This window comes from Lepidochelys kempii, chromosome 9, assembly GCF_965140265.1.
Source record: "Lepidochelys kempii isolate rLepKem1 chromosome 9, rLepKem1.hap2, whole genome shotgun sequence".
NCBI classification, from domain to species: Eukaryota; Metazoa; Chordata; order Testudines; family Cheloniidae; genus Lepidochelys; species Lepidochelys kempii.
In genome coordinates, this window is record NC_133264.1 from 74,702,122 (window position 1) to 74,717,701 (window position 15,580).

The 15,580-nt window shown below is 42.4% G+C and overlaps 1 long non-coding RNA gene across 2 annotated transcripts in view; it reads right to left on the bottom strand.

The window, feature by feature from the left end:
- Positions 1-430: 430 nt before the first annotated feature.
- The window catches only part of LOC140917646 (uncharacterized), a 41,731-nt gene continuing 26,581 nt past the window's right edge, over positions 431-15,580 (bottom strand). For both annotated transcript variants that reach the window (XR_012160939.1, XR_012160938.1), the window contains exons 2-4: positions 7,902-7,964; positions 1,564-1,649; positions 431-660 (exon numbers count right to left, since the gene is read on the bottom strand). This is a non-coding gene — a long non-coding RNA (uncharacterized lncRNA). The remainder of the gene's footprint in view (positions 661-1,563; positions 1,650-7,901; positions 7,965-15,580) is intronic.

Consider the following 15,580-nt stretch of genomic DNA (forward strand, 5'->3'; position numbering starts at 1 on the left):
AGCTCAAGATCACTCCGGAGGAGGTGTCGGAGTCTCAGCGTGAGATGACCGACATATTACACCCTTCAACCTCCTCCAAGATGGCCCTACCTATTAATGGAGCCATTTTGGACCCTGTCAAGAATATCTGGCAAACCCCAACCACCACACCCCCTACCTACAAAAGGGCAGACCAGAAATACTATGTCCCCTCCAGGGGCTCTGAGTTCCTTTTCACGCATCCAGCACCAGATTCACTGATAGTAGAAGCAGCCAACCAAAGGAACAAACAGCAACATTTCCGGTCCACTCCCTCTGATAAGGACAGTAAAAGAATGGACTTACTCAGCCACAAAGTTTATGCATCATCTACGCTGCAATTCAGGGTGACAAACTATGTAGTCCTACTAGCCAAACAGGACCACAGGAATTGTGGGAAACTCATGGACTTTATTAATGACATTACAGAAGACAAGAGACAACAATTCAGAGCAGTAGTCTCTGAAGGGCAGATTATTTCCTTCATGGCACTGCTGGCTGCCCTTGATGCTGCAGACACAGCTGCCAGGTCCACCATGATGGCCGTTGTTATGCGTCAAGCTTCATGGTTTACCTCTTCTTCTTTCCCATGCAAGATACAAAATACCATGGAGGATCTCCCCGTCGATGACAAGAAGTTATCTGCAGAGAAAACCAACGAGGTGCTGCACATCAGGAAGGATTCCAAGTGACGCTGAGATCCCTAGACATCCATACTAAAAGAAGGCAATACAGGTATCAGCCTTACCAATACCCATGATACCCAGCTTACACACAACAACAACAGAGGCCGTACGACCATCAGCAGCAAAGCCAGAGATCTAGGCATCAACGATGACACCTCACACCATTGGCACCGTCTCAACCCCCTCCACCTAATAAGCAGATCTGAAGCCTTGGTTGAGGGTATAGAAGACCTCCCACCCACTCCAGCGCTTATACTTCCCATCCAACCTTTTGATCACTGTTTGCTCCCATTCTACCACAACTGGCGAGCCATCACTATGGGCAGATGGGCCCTTGAGGTCATCTGACTGGGCTATTCCATCAACTTCCTGTCCATACCCTCCCCCACCCGGTCCCTCTTCAGGGACCTCTCTCACGACCACTTGCTCCACCAAGAGGTGCAACATCTTCTACAAATAGGAGCAGTGGAGACAGTGCCCAATCAGCACAGAGGAAAGGGGTTTTACTCCCACTATTTTTTGACAGAAAAGAAAAGTGTGGGATGGCGACCCATTCTCAACCTCAGGCTACTCAACAAGTTTGTTAAAAAGCAAAAATTCAAAATGGTTACCCTCACAACCATAATTCCAGCTCTGGAGCAGGGAGACTGGTTTTCAGCCCTCAACCTGCAGGATGCTTATTTGCATGTAACTATACACCCTGCCCACAGGCATTTTTCTCAGATTTGTTATGGGCTCAAATCACTACCAATACAGGGTTCTGCCCTGTGGCCTTTAAACAGCACCCTGCGTCTTCTTCACAATTCTCATGGTGGCAATGGTGCACCGCTAGAAAAAAGAAGTAATAATTTTTCCTTACCTGGATGATTGCCTGCTCAAGTCGCACACTCTCGATGAGGCCATCCAAGCCACAGAAATGACCATTGACTGCTTCCAGGGCTTGGCCTACAAATAATAAACAAAAAAAATCCACATTAACCCCTACTCAACAACTGGAGTTCATAAGCGCTCACCTTGATTCCATAACCAGACTTACATTTCTCCCATTTGACAGATTCAACACCATAAAGAATCTTGTCGCCAAGTTGCAAAAGAAGCCCCCAGGTCACTGTCCACGACTGTCTGCAACTTCTCGGCCATGTGGCCTCTTGCACTTTTGTGGTCAAGAATGCATGCCTTTACTTGTGGTGCCTGCAGGGTTGGATGACCACCATCTACAGACCAAATGTGCATGGTCTAAACAAACTTCTATCCATACCTACCAAAGTCAAGGACTCACTCACACAGTGGACTCTTCCACACAACCTCTGCTCCGGAATCCCGTTCATGCAGGAGTCCCCCTCTGTTATAATTACCACAGATGCTCCCCTCATGGATTGGGGGGCACATATGGTACACCACACCACTCAAGGACTCTGGTCCCCTACAGAAGCTTCACTACACTCATAAAGCTATGAGAGCTCTGAGCAATCCACAACGCCTGCCACCAATTTCTCCCACATATCCAGAACCAACACATCAGGATCATGACCAACAACACCAACTGCATGTTTTATATAAACGGACAAGGGTGAGCTCAATCCCACTCACTCTGCATGGCGGCTATGAAACTTTGGAATTGGTGCCTCCAACACAATATCAAATTTCAGCCTCCTACCTACCTGGTTCACTAAACACCACTGCAGATGACCTCAGCAGATCTTTCCCCCTAGATCATGAATGGGAGATAAACGATACAATCCTACACAACATATTCAAAATATGGGGCTACCCACAACTGGATCTTTTTGCAACCACGACCACCAAGAAATGCCCAGAATTCTGTTCCAGAGCGGGCTTAGGAAAGCACTCGATGTGAGATGCTTTCATGATCAAATGGAGTGACAATTTACTATACGCATTTCCCCTGATATCGCTTCTTCACAGGGCATTACAAAAAATACAAGTGGAGAGGGCCAGGGTCATACTAATAGCCCCTACATGGCCCAGGCAGGCATGGTACCCATTTGTAACAAGGATGTCAGTTTGCTCCCCGATTCCATTTCCTGCCCCTTCCAAACCTATATTCACAACACAGGGGTCAACTACACCACCCCAAAATAATGATGCTGCACCTCAAAGCATGGCTCAATAATGGTTCTCTAATGAGGAACTAGATTGCTGTGAACAGGTACAAAGAGTACTGTCACATAGGTGGTACATGTGGATTGTGTTGTGCTATGTCCATAAGTGGCCTAGGTTCATTCACTGGTGCTCCGCCAGGCAAACCATTCCTGCTTCTGCGCCTCTTTCACTACTACTAGACTATCTGGGCTCTCCTTTAGCTCCATAAAGGTACATCTAGAAGCAATTATGGTGTTTCACTATAAGACCGAGACACTACTATCTTTGTCAACCCCATCACAAAGCGGTTCCTCAAGGGCCTCCAGACCCTATACCTGGACCACCCACTCAACCCTGAGACTTGCACTTGGTCCTCACATGATGCACCAACCATTTGAGCCGCTAGCAACATGCTGCCTCCAACATCTATCCATGAAAACTATGTTTTTAGTTGTCATTACATCTGCCAGATGTATAGGAGAACTTGGAGCGCTTATGGCTGACCCACCATACACTATGCTTTTTAAGGACAAAGTCACACTCTGAACACATTCCAAATTTCTCCTGAAGGTGCATTCGTCCTTCCACCTCAATGAACCTATCCATCTACCAACCTTCTTTCCTAAACTGCATGCAAACACTTTCGAAGCAGCAATGCAAACACTCAGCGTGTTTATTTGGACAGGACTAAGCCATTTAGGGCTTCCCCTAAACTTTTCATTTCATTGCAGAACGATCCAGAGGCAAATCGATCTCTACCCAGAGACTATCCAGTTGGATAGCAGCCTGCATCCACCTATGCTACCAACTAAATAATATGAATCCTTCAACTTCTGTTAGGGCACACTCCACCAGACCTGTGTCAATGTTGGTGGCATTCTTATGTAACATTCCCCTCACAGATATGTGCAAAGCTGCCACCTGGGCTTTGGGTCATACCTTTGCTAAACATTATGCTCTTACTCAGGGACCCTCAAATGGGCCAAGCTGTGCTGTCTACAGCTTTCTTACTAGATCCAAAGTCCCTACCTCCTCAAGAGATGCTGCTTTTCAGTCTCTTGGAGTTGAGCACCCACAGGGACATCTCTCTCTCTCATAGAGGAGGTTACTCACCTGATGTTGTTCGAGATGAGTGTTCCTGTGGGTACTCCACTACCCACCCTCCTCTCCTCTACTTCAGAGTTTGGAGTGGTCTCCGTTGTAGAGAAGGAACTGAGGAGCCCGGGCTGTGCGTGCGTTATTGAGGCACCATCGTGTGCGGCCTGTGTGAGTACTGCTGTAAAAATCTCCGAGTGAAGGCACAGGGACACACCAACATCTGGAGTGGAGCACCCACAGGGACACTCATCCTGAAGAATTACTTGAAGAGTTACTGCACAGGAGGAATAATCTCCACTTTTCTACTTTTGTGTAGGGAGAGGGGGAATGTGGTTGGGGTGTGTATGTAAGATAATACAGACTGGATTCTAGGGTGACCAGATAGCAAGTATGAAAAATCGGGATGGGGGTGGGGAGTAATAGGCCCCTATAAGACAAAGCCCCAAATATCGGGACTGTCCCTATAAATCGGGACATCTGGTCACCATACTGAATTCACTGCAAAGTCCCAAAGATTATGAACTTTCACCTGTGGAAGTGCACCAGGAAATCCACGAGACTGGGCTTTTTATCAACTGTCACCTTCCTCTTTTTTCTTAAAAAACACACAAAATGAGGAAACAAATTCAAAATTGTAGCTAATGTTACCTTAAATTTATAGCTGAAAATGCTCAAAAGTCAAGAGCTGCTAGTGTTAAGGTTCTTCTAATAACTTCAGTTCACCCACGTTACACATATTTTGCAGTAATAGTAATTCTAATAAATACACGTATTAATAGACAGTGTAAGTGCAGTTCTACTCTGAAAAAGAGCTATGGAAAAATAGCCTCTTCATACTCAGCAGAGCCCACTCCCAATGTATATTAATCAGAATCCAATCTGATATCTACTATTTTCACACCTGTTATTCCTGCTGAGCCAATACAACTGAGAAAGAGAACAGGGCCCTATTCTTCCCATCCCCCAGGATTCAAGTGACTGCCATTGAAATTCTAGTTGTCCTTGATTATCAGCAGCAGAACTGTTATTCTAAAGTCCAGTTAGTTCTATGTTGTTGAACAAAGTTCTAGCTTGTTACACTTGTACAAACCTCCTGAAGGCAGTGGGTTTGCACAGGTGTCGCTGAAAGCATAAAATGGCCTAAGAACCCATTCCAGTAGAGTTGCAGAACATGGGTTGAATGCACAGAGCTGACAGAAAAAACAGCCTACATTATAAGTAACTCATCATTTTGGGTGTTTCTTATTGAGCGCCCAGAAACTGAAACACCCAAAGTCATTAGCCACTTCTGAAAATTTGGGCCAATTTTTTTTATTAGAAAGCTGAACACAGTAGGTATGGATTACTGAGCGACAATGAACGTTGAACCCCACAATAAGAATGTTACACTGTTTAAAATAATAGATGCACTGTTTAAAATAATAGATGAAGTCTGACTCCAGATCTTATTTTTGTAGCTTGGTTCCAAGTCCTCACATCCCACACACATTTAGGTTTTGGTTCAGATCTATCCCTAATTATAATCTAATTAAATACATGAATCCATGTTAATATAATGTGAAAGTTAACAGTTTAAGAACTCAAAAACCAAGGCTTTCAAAAATCAAGGTTCTCTGGGCAACCTTGAAGTGTGGTTCTGAAAAGTGACAGTACAAATGGCTTTTCTGCCTCAGCAGCTGTGGTCAAGACATTCTTGTCCACACTGCAGATAGCCAGCTCCCTGAAGAAAAGCCATACACACGGTCATCAGTGACACCCTTCTGGGAAAAACATTTGGTTTCCTAGTCAGTTTGTATTTGCTTGTAAGGATTCATTTATTATTGCTAATGTGGTGGGTTGTTGGTGAATATGTATGTTGGATCTGGTTTATTATTGGAACACTTGCCTAGTAAGATATTTTGAGGGAGAGGTGGTCACAAGGTGCTCAGGTGACTTTGGACAGGACTGGCTCATAGAACAGTGCCAAATCTTTTCCCAGAGCATGCCTACCACACGCCCACACAGACGCCATCCCAAGAGGGATAGGCTGAAACAGCAGTGTCTTTACTCTTTACTGCTTATCCACTGTACCTTGAGCTCTGAGGGCTCTGTGAGGGCACAGCAACTCTGAGGGCACAAAGCTGGTAGAAAACGGTACGTTTTTGCTGTGGAAAACTTAAAAAAGAAATGGGGGGGGGAAACCTTTTCTGAAACTTCTTATTCTATCTGATGTTTTGATGGGAAAAAACCTCAAACTTCTAAGGTTCAAAAACCTGAAACAACCAAAACCCATAAACATTTCAGTTTTGGTTTACGAAAGTTAAAACATTTTCTGGGTTTGGTGGTTTTTGTATTTCCATTTTTGATTTTTTTAATTGAAAAACTGGAAATATTAGAGACAAACTAACATTTTCATTTTTTTTAAAAAAAGGCTGTTTTTCAGTGAAAAAAATGTTTTGACAGAAAAATGTTAACCAGCTTCAGTCCTTCTGTCATCTGTTCCTCTTTTCTCCTCTTTAGTAGGAAACCACCATCAACGACTCCTTTATTTCTCTGCAAAAACACACACAGCCATTGTCTGGGGCAAGAGGAGTGAAGAAAGGTCAGACACTGAAATTCCCTTGAACCAACCCTTCCTCTGGGTTTGGAGGGCCATAAAAATAAAAATGTAGTGTTATTATTTGGGGCTGAAGCCATTCATATAATCTGCCTGTTTTTGAAGAGAGCCAGAGTTTTCAGGGCTGAATAAAACTGTGTATAAACTCTAGCTTGCAAAATAGTAGGTCACTCTTCTCCAAGCTGACCTTCCTCTCTGACTGGAAATGCTGGATTTCCTCTATTGTGCCCATGTGAATCAAACAAACTAAACAACCTTCCTTCCACTGCTGACTCCTCATTTGCCTTAGTGTCACTAAAAAAAGCAATGGCATGCAACAGTGCACACGTGATGCAATGAGCAGGATCACCGTCTGTTTCTGCCTCTGTTGTTTTCTTTAACCATGTCTGTTTCTGTATTTTCCCCCTCCATCTCTCTAGCAACTAATAAGTTTTAAATACCTCAAACTATCCTAACAAATTCTAGATCTACTCAGCCCTGACAGTGACTGGGAGGATAGGAGACATCAAAGGAGCAAAGGTACCACACTGAAGAGGAAATCTGGGGATCCCTCAGACATGGACCTGGGCAAGAGCCCATTTTTATAACTTAGAATATTGTGTAATTGGGCTGCTGAGGGGGAGGAGAGATCATATCATTTCTTGTCTATTTTTTAAAGATAAGAATTAAGCAAGATTGTACTTGCTGTACCCACAGGGCTTTCTCTATTCGGCACAAGTTTCACATTTGACAACTTGGGCCTGGCTGGCTGAAGTGAAGACTAAGGGAACTATCTCGCTATCAGGGAATGAGTCACACAATCCTGATTTGCACATTGTGTTCCAAAACTTGTGTGAATGACATGGAAATTATGTGAAGTATTGCCCTGTCTTTGGCATCCCACAACACAGCTAGGTAGTGTAGCTAGGTGCATGTCAACTTGAGAGAGGAGCAGGTCCTCTAAAAACAGGGGTTGAGACTCCAGAACAAAACTGGTTTAAGACCAGGCAAAACTGAGCAGCTTTGATGTATTCTCTTCCAAATACCATGAAAGTGGAAAACATATGTGGTGCATTGATTATGTATTTTGGTAACTCTCTTCTCCACTGTGTCAAAAGGAATATCCTAACTACAACAGTGAGCTAGCATGTATCATTGTTCCATTTACGTAGAAGTGAAAATGCATTTTGTTGATTTATTTTTTAAGTGAGGGACTACATTTATCTCCAGTGTAGTGACTGCACTGAAATCAATAGGATGATTTTGGTCCAAATTGTTTAAGATGAATTGCAAAGTTTTTTTTTTTTTAATTCATGCAGAAGCGTAAACATGTTTGAATGAGCCCAAAGAAAGAGGGAGAAAAAAATTATGCCTGTCCCTTAAAAATGCAATTAGCAATGTACCAAAATAGGTACGAGTACCTTTCCAATTCCTTTTGTCCTCTGCAAGAGTAAGTATGAGTATTCCATTCCACGATTCCAATCCTGCAAAGATTAAAGTACATCCATAATTTTACTCATGTGAGTAGTCCCATTGATGTCATTCCTGAAATCATGCAAACAAGTTTCGAATCAGTGAGACCACTCATGTCAGTCAGAAAACACAGGTGCTTAAATCTTTTCAGGAGCGGAGCATAGATCCCTATTTTAATTCCCTCAGAACTGTCTCAAGGTGTTTCTTCTTGGGCTAAAATGTCAGTAGATTTTGTACTAGTGGAGGTCTTTCGGAAGGTTACCTGCCCCATCCAGAAACAATAAGAACCTAAAATCAGCCAAATAAACTAAATTTCCATTCCAATTCTGTTCCCCATACACTGCTAATTTAGCAGTATTCCATAGCTCTTTTATGATACAATCCTACAAACTCTTACTCATATGAGTAATAGTAGATTTCAGTCTGACTCCTCATGTGAGGAAGGAGTGATCATGTGAATAAGGCTTTTTCATGTATTACAGTATTTCAGTGATGAGTGAGGTACTGATGCTGCTGTAACCTAGCCTGGCTGTGTTCTTGGCCTCAGACTCTACAATTGGTCCAGCATTTGGTGGTGTGAGTCTGATGGTATGTCTACACTGGAACTGGTTGCAGCTTGGGTAGACATACCTGTGCCAGCTTTGATCGAGCTAGCACGCTAAAAATAGAAGTGTGGCTGTGGCAGTACAAGCAGTGGGAGGGGCTAGCCATTCCAAATACTGTCCTGTCTGAAACCCTAGGTATGCATGCAGGCAGCTAGCCCCTCCTGTCACTCATGCTGTCCAGATGCACTGCCTGATCAGAGCTAGCCTGATTAAAGCACTAGCCTGATCAGAGCTAGCAGGACTTTGTCTACTTGAGCCAGAAATTACATCTTCCAGCTCCAGTGCAAGAAACATCCTGAGAGTCACCAAGAAGCGTGTCCTGCAGGATACATGGCAACCTTAAACTTCCTGTTGCAGCTTAACTCTGTATGGCACATGCAGATTGGGCTCTAGGAGCGTATCCTTGGTGTCCAGTCCACATTCTAGTGTGGGTAAAATGCTACATTTTAAACTGGATAAGGTACTCTTCACTTCCTGTTCTAGAACCTGATTCAGAAATTCACTGAAATATGTACTACTTAACTTTAAACATGTGCTTAAGGCCTATTGAACTCAATTGAGTTAAGCACATGCTTAAGTGCTTTCCTGAATCAGGTCCCTAAATTGTTGTATAGTGTTGCATTGTGTGCTGTTAAAATTTGGGATCCTGCAGAATGAATGATTCTATATAAATATAAGACATTGACTATGACTATTCTTATTGATTTTTTTCTCTTGCTTTCCCTCAGCCACAACATAATTTTTTTTTTAAATAAAGTTTTAGCAAAGTCAGTTGACCTATTTTTGATTTGTGCAAACTTGGAAGAAGAGTCCCTTTTAAAAAAATAAGTTGCCTTTTTGTGCTCAGATAACTCAAAGCAGGTTAGTTCTTTACTCACACTTGATTTGAACTTAGACCTCAGCGAAAGCATTTGACATGTCTGAGGAAAGATGTTTCACAAATAAGAAGTTAGACATAAACAAAGATGATGATAATTGTACTACACATAGAATCAGCTTCTCACTTTTGTTTATATTTGAACCACATTCCTTACAACCTGTCATTGGCATTAACCCTCATTTAGAAGGTGTTAAACTATAAAAGAAACTCAAATAAAGAGTTGTCCAATAGATTCTTTATGCGAAACAGAGATTTGATTGATTTGGTTGAACGTATTACCTTTAAAGCTTTTCCTGGCTATTTTCAGTTGTAATTTCTGATCACCACAAGTAGCTGAAGAACAATCTCTCTCATGACAGTCTTGTTCACATTAAAGTTCTTGAAAAAATGGCTCTCCTTCACCATGCTAGCAATCAAATCCAACATCTAATCACCACACATGCACACATCCAGACTCACTTGCTGTAGTCCATGGAGACAGTGGTTATTCAACCCCCCATTCCACTCTCCTTATTACCAGCTTGGAAGAAGAACAGAAAATAACTCCTAAGGGACCACTGCTTAATTTTTGTTGTTCAAAATTCCTAGCCTCTTCCAGCTTCAAGAACTTTAGTATGTTTTTCCAAAATCCTTCCTGTATTTATCAAAAACATTATAAAATTGTGTTTTTAGAAAGAAAATACTGCTTCTTCATCTGCCACTGAATCCTTGGCACTGATTTCTGCTTTCGCTGCAGAGCTGTAGCAGCAAACAAGAGAGCTGACTCCATTGGTATAGGAGACAAGAAGCTGAAATCAACCCCCGTAAAGTGCTATAAGTGTTGTAGCACACCAAATCCTTTTAGATACTTGGTGGTATGCCAGGTGTACAAGAGGCTCTGAGGTAAGTGCTGAAGGCACTTCAAATGCTAGGCCTAATAGGGTCCTGTTTTAGGAGGGTTCCTAATAGTCACACTCACATGTCTACTAATAAAGATGATCTTTACTAGGGCTTGCAGGAAGAAAGGCTGTTCATCCCATAGACTTGATATATTACACTTTACTGGAAAAAAATATGGAAGATATAGTCCCTAGGAAGTTCTACTGGGTGATTGTTCAACAGAGAGGTACAAGGGGAACCTGACTTCTTGGGGTTCCTCAACTCTAGGACCACAAGTGTCTCTTCATACCCATCTCTTTCTTAGAGGGCAAACAAAATCAGGCCTGAGCTTGATGCGGTTTCTGTTTTCCTGGTGCTGTCTGGCGGTCTCAGTAGGCCCTTCTGCATCTCCTGTGTGGCTAGTAGTGCTCATGGTCCCACAGAACTGTGCTCAAGGGTTTCTCTGGGGCCTGCATCAGTGAGTATGGTTCCCCCAAATGAGCCTCTTAATTCTCAATCCGCAAGGTTTATATTTATTCTTATGTCCTACCCTGAGCTTGAGTTGTCCCCAATGACTGAAATATCCCTATTTAGAGACCTACGGCTTGAGTCAACTGTGCTAGCACAATGGACACAAACTGCACCCTAGTTGAGGGTAGGTGGCTTGTCTCTGCCCCATCATAGAGTTGCAAAGCTGACTCTCCAATGGGCTGCTCCCTTCTTTCCAGCCTGCTTGAGTAGGGTGGCCAGATGGTTCAGAACACCAAGATTTTTTTTTAATGTAGCCTTTTCCCTTTTTGCAAACTGCATCAGGACTGGGGTTCACTTGGTCCTTTTAGTTCACAGTCATATCTACTACAGCGTCTGAGTCTCCCACGATTGGCAATTGGGAATGCTTTTCTCCACATGTCCATGGGTATAGAAGGCATCTTACTTTTCAGAATTCAAAGGCAGACAGTGGGCTATTTCCCAGGACGATGATGGGGCGAGGGGAACAAGTAACTGGTGAAAAAATGTGGATGAATAGATAAAGGAGAGGGCAAGTGAGGGCAAAGACTAGGTGGAAAGGGGATGTAGATTGAAGGATGGAAGATAGAGACTGTCTACTGCTATGTGTCCATGCAGTGCCTAGCACAATTCTTGGTTGACCCTTAGACACTACTGTAATAAACATGATTAATAATAAAATGCCGATTAGGTACAAAATGAAGAAAAGGAAATACAAAATCAGAAAACACAGAAGGAGGAAGAGATCAAAATCCATATCAGGAGGAGAAGGGCAAAGAATCCCGTAGAAATCAGAACAGAGGAGAAAAACAAACACACAAAACCTCCAAAGCAGCATATTATAGAATAATTTATAAACTATTCCCCTTCTAACCAAGCTCATTAACAATTTTCATACACTTAGGTTTGCTATGAGATCTCTTTCACTGTGTAATATTGACCAAGTCATCATAAGCAAAAGCCCTTTGACAATGTGCCTTATTTGCTATAATAGGAAGCAAGTTGCTTGCTCAGTGAATGGATCAGACCCACGTTCCCATCTGCATTATAAACATGTTTTAAGGAGTCTGCCAAATATTCAGTATTAAATTATTTTATCTCCCTCTGCCTACAGTTCTCTCCCAATAGCCTTAATTCTTCCAAATATTTAGTTCAACAATCTCTTCTTTTAGCAATCCACACTCTCTTAGCTCTGTAATCCCACCTTTGGCCCAGTTTTAACAATTCAACACACTGCTGTATGCACATAGCAGGTTGAATAGTAAATCTGAGAGTATTGTTGTGAATAGCTTGGTTTGCTATGAGTCATGGGGTCATATGCTGTATTTACAGAGAATTGGACAAATCACTGGGTATTTAGAAAAGTTTCACAAACTGTAATATAAATTATTATTTGTCCAACAATTCACCCTGAAATGTGATTTCCCCCTCCCCTATTTTTTAGGCTCTTGTTTAAAAAATGTCATTCATCTGGGGTTTGTTCCTGCAGGATCCTGAGTACTTTTGTGAGCTACGGTGCACCCGCAACTTTTGCTGAGCTCAGTGAGTGGTGAGCACACTCAGCCCCTTGCAGGATTAACCCCCTTTCAGGGAGCGGAAACATGTGACTTAATTTGCAGAGGATGGGTCACAACTTTACGCAGACTTACCTATAAGTACTTAGAAAAAGTGAATGGGGTTATTAGAAAATAAGAATTGGTCCACAGACAATTTGCTAACTGAAAGGGGAAAAATTTATGCAATTATTATTCATAATGAAGAGTTCAATCAGCTCTGGCTATAGTGTGTGAATTAAACATGTGGTCTCCCTTTAAGTCTCATAGAGGTTTCAGCTTAAACAACAATCCACTAAAATATCTGAAATCAAAATCATTAACTTTAGCTGCTTAGTCAAAGCCCCAAGGCTTCTTGGTGTAGCTTTCCTTAGATTACTTTAGCATGGGAGAAAAGAAGTGCTTGGTGACAATGCTGGCTTCCATGACAGCAAGAGATTGCTGACATCATTGACTGTATGCTTCTTCCACAGTGAAGCAGTTGAATTGGTGTGTAATTGATTTGTGCATCCGGAAGCTATAAAAATACATCTGATTTCCCAGCTACCACATCAGTCAAATAGTTAAAACTCAAAAGTCTGACAGCACATTATATGTATAAATGTCTGATTTATATAATGTAGCTATACACGCATAGGTTTCTTTGTGCATTCAAAGGGTATCCACAGAAAGAAAAGGGTGTGCATATGCACTGCATGTAATCCAAATGAGGTGCTGGTGATTTGGGGGTGGCACTTTCCCCTCTGAGTCAGTGCTGAATCAATATCTGAATGTGGTGTTAGAAGTTACTATATTGTATCAAAGTCCTGACTACTTGTGGACATTAACGAGCCCTTAAAATCTTTCACGAGAGTACCAGTATCGTGACCAAATTCCAGCTTTAGTCCAACTCCTTGTCAATCCCTGGCCTGAAGTGGTGTTCGCTGTTGCTGTTGCTGTGTGTTGCTAAACAGCTGCCATGTTTCACTTAGAGGTGGCTGCATTTTATCAATGAGGGGAGGACTTCCCATATGAGAACACTTCCCACAGAGGGAGTAGGAAGTGCTGCAAAGTTGTGTGTGTGTGTGTGTGTTTCCAATGCTACCTTGGTTTTTGTGATGGTGGAAGGAATGAGATTGCTCCCCCTCACCCCTGAATTCTCAGTATGGCTCTTACAGACAGCTCAAGACAACACCTTGGATTTCCCCTCTCCAGCTTTTCTGAATGGCAGAAGGAAGGTGGCATTCAGTTGCATCATTAATCAAGCCACAGCAGCAGGGTGAGGGGAGACGGGGGGCCTGGAGATGTGCCAAGAAAACACCCAGCATGGGGAAGACCAGTGATGCCTAAGGTCATCCCAGTAATCTGCAAGGTTGTCTTGTAGGGGAAGATATGGTTCAGTATTACTAACCCTGGAGCTGCACATCTGTTCTCCTCTTCCGTGTCTCATAAAGCATGAAAGAAAGGATTTAGTGCACGTAGCATATTATATAAAAAAATCACATAAATAAAGTCTAAGCACAAATAATAACTAGTATTAAAAGCAAAATACTCCAGATAAAAATTACAGGAGGAAATTCAATGCGACAGTCTCAAAAATGCTTTGGTTGAAAGGAAACCCGGAGGGCTTGTTCACACAAACATTTAGTTCACAACAAACTGGAGTTTCAGAGTAACAGCTGTGTTAGTCTGTATTCGCAAAAAGAAAAGGAGTACTTGTGGCACCTTAGAGACTAACCAATTTATTTGAGCATAAGCTTTCGTGAGCTACAGCTCACTTCATCGGATGCATACTGTGGAAAGTGTAGAAGATCTTTTTATACACACAAAGCATGAAAAAATACCTCGCCCTACCCCACTCTCCTGCTGGTAATAGCTTATCTAAAGTGATCACTCTCCTTACAATGTGTATGATAATCAAGTTGGGCCATTTCCAGCACAAATCCAGGGTTTAACAAGAACGTCTAAGGAGGGGGGCGTAGGAAAAAGCAAGGGGAAATAGGTTACCTTGCATAATGACTTAGCCACTCCCAGTCTCTATTCAAGCCTAAGTTAATTGTATCCAATTTGCAAATTAATTCCAATTCAACAGTTTCTCGCTGGAATCTGGATTTGAAGTTTTTTTGTTGTAATATCGCAACTTTCATGTCTGTAATCGCATGACCAGAGAGATTGAAGTGTTCTCTGACTGGTTTATGAATGTTATAATTCTTGACATCTGATTTGTATCCATTTATTCTTTTACGTAGAGACTGTCCAGTCTGACCAATGTACATGGCAGAGGGGCATTGCTGGCACATGATGGCATATATCACATTGGTGGATGTGCAGGTGAATGAGCCTCTGACAGTGTGGCTGATGTTATTAGACCCTGTGATGGTGTCCCCTGAATAGATATGTGGGCACAGTTGGCAACGGGCTTTGTTGCAAGGATAGGTTCTGGGTTAGTGGTTCTGTTGTGTGGTATGTGGTTGCTGGTGAGTATTTGCTTCAGGTTGGGGGCTGTCTGTAGGCAAGGACTAGCCTGTCTCCCAAGATTTGTGAGAGTGTTGGGTCATCCTTCAGGATAGGTTGTAGATCCTTAATAATGCGTTGGAGGGGTTTTAGTTGGGGGCTGAAGGTGACGGCTAGTGGCGTTCTGTTATTTTCTTTGTTAGGCCTGTCCTGTAGTAGGTGACTTCTGGGAACTCTTCCGGCTCTATCAATCTGTTTCTTCACTTCTGCAGGTGGGTATTGTAGTTGTAAGAATGCTTGATAGAGATCTTGTAGGTGTTTGTCTCTGTCTGAGGGGTTGGAGCAAATGCGATTGTATCACAGAGCTTGGCTGTAGATGATGGATCGTGTGGTGTGGTCAGGGTGAAAGCTGGAGGCATGTAGGTAGGAATAGCAGTCAGTAGGTTTCCAGTATAGGGTTAGTCTCTAAGGTGCCACAAGTACTCCTTTTCTTTTAACAAACTGGAGTGTGACTCTATCCTGCACTAGGCTCTCACGAACTAACTGTCCATGTGGACCCCGTTGATATGCATTTACAGTTTGTTAGTGCACTTTGCTCTACCCTTCTTTGAAATGAGAATAGATTGAATTTAGTTCTTTAGCCAAGACCCAGATAATGTTGGATTACAGGTTAGTTATGTATTTGCATCTTTGAGAATGATGGATTTTGCCAGCTAATTTGTTTGTGGCTAGTAAGATATTTGTCAAATAGACATTTAACTATTGAATACTTATAAAGAAGGAGTTTGAAA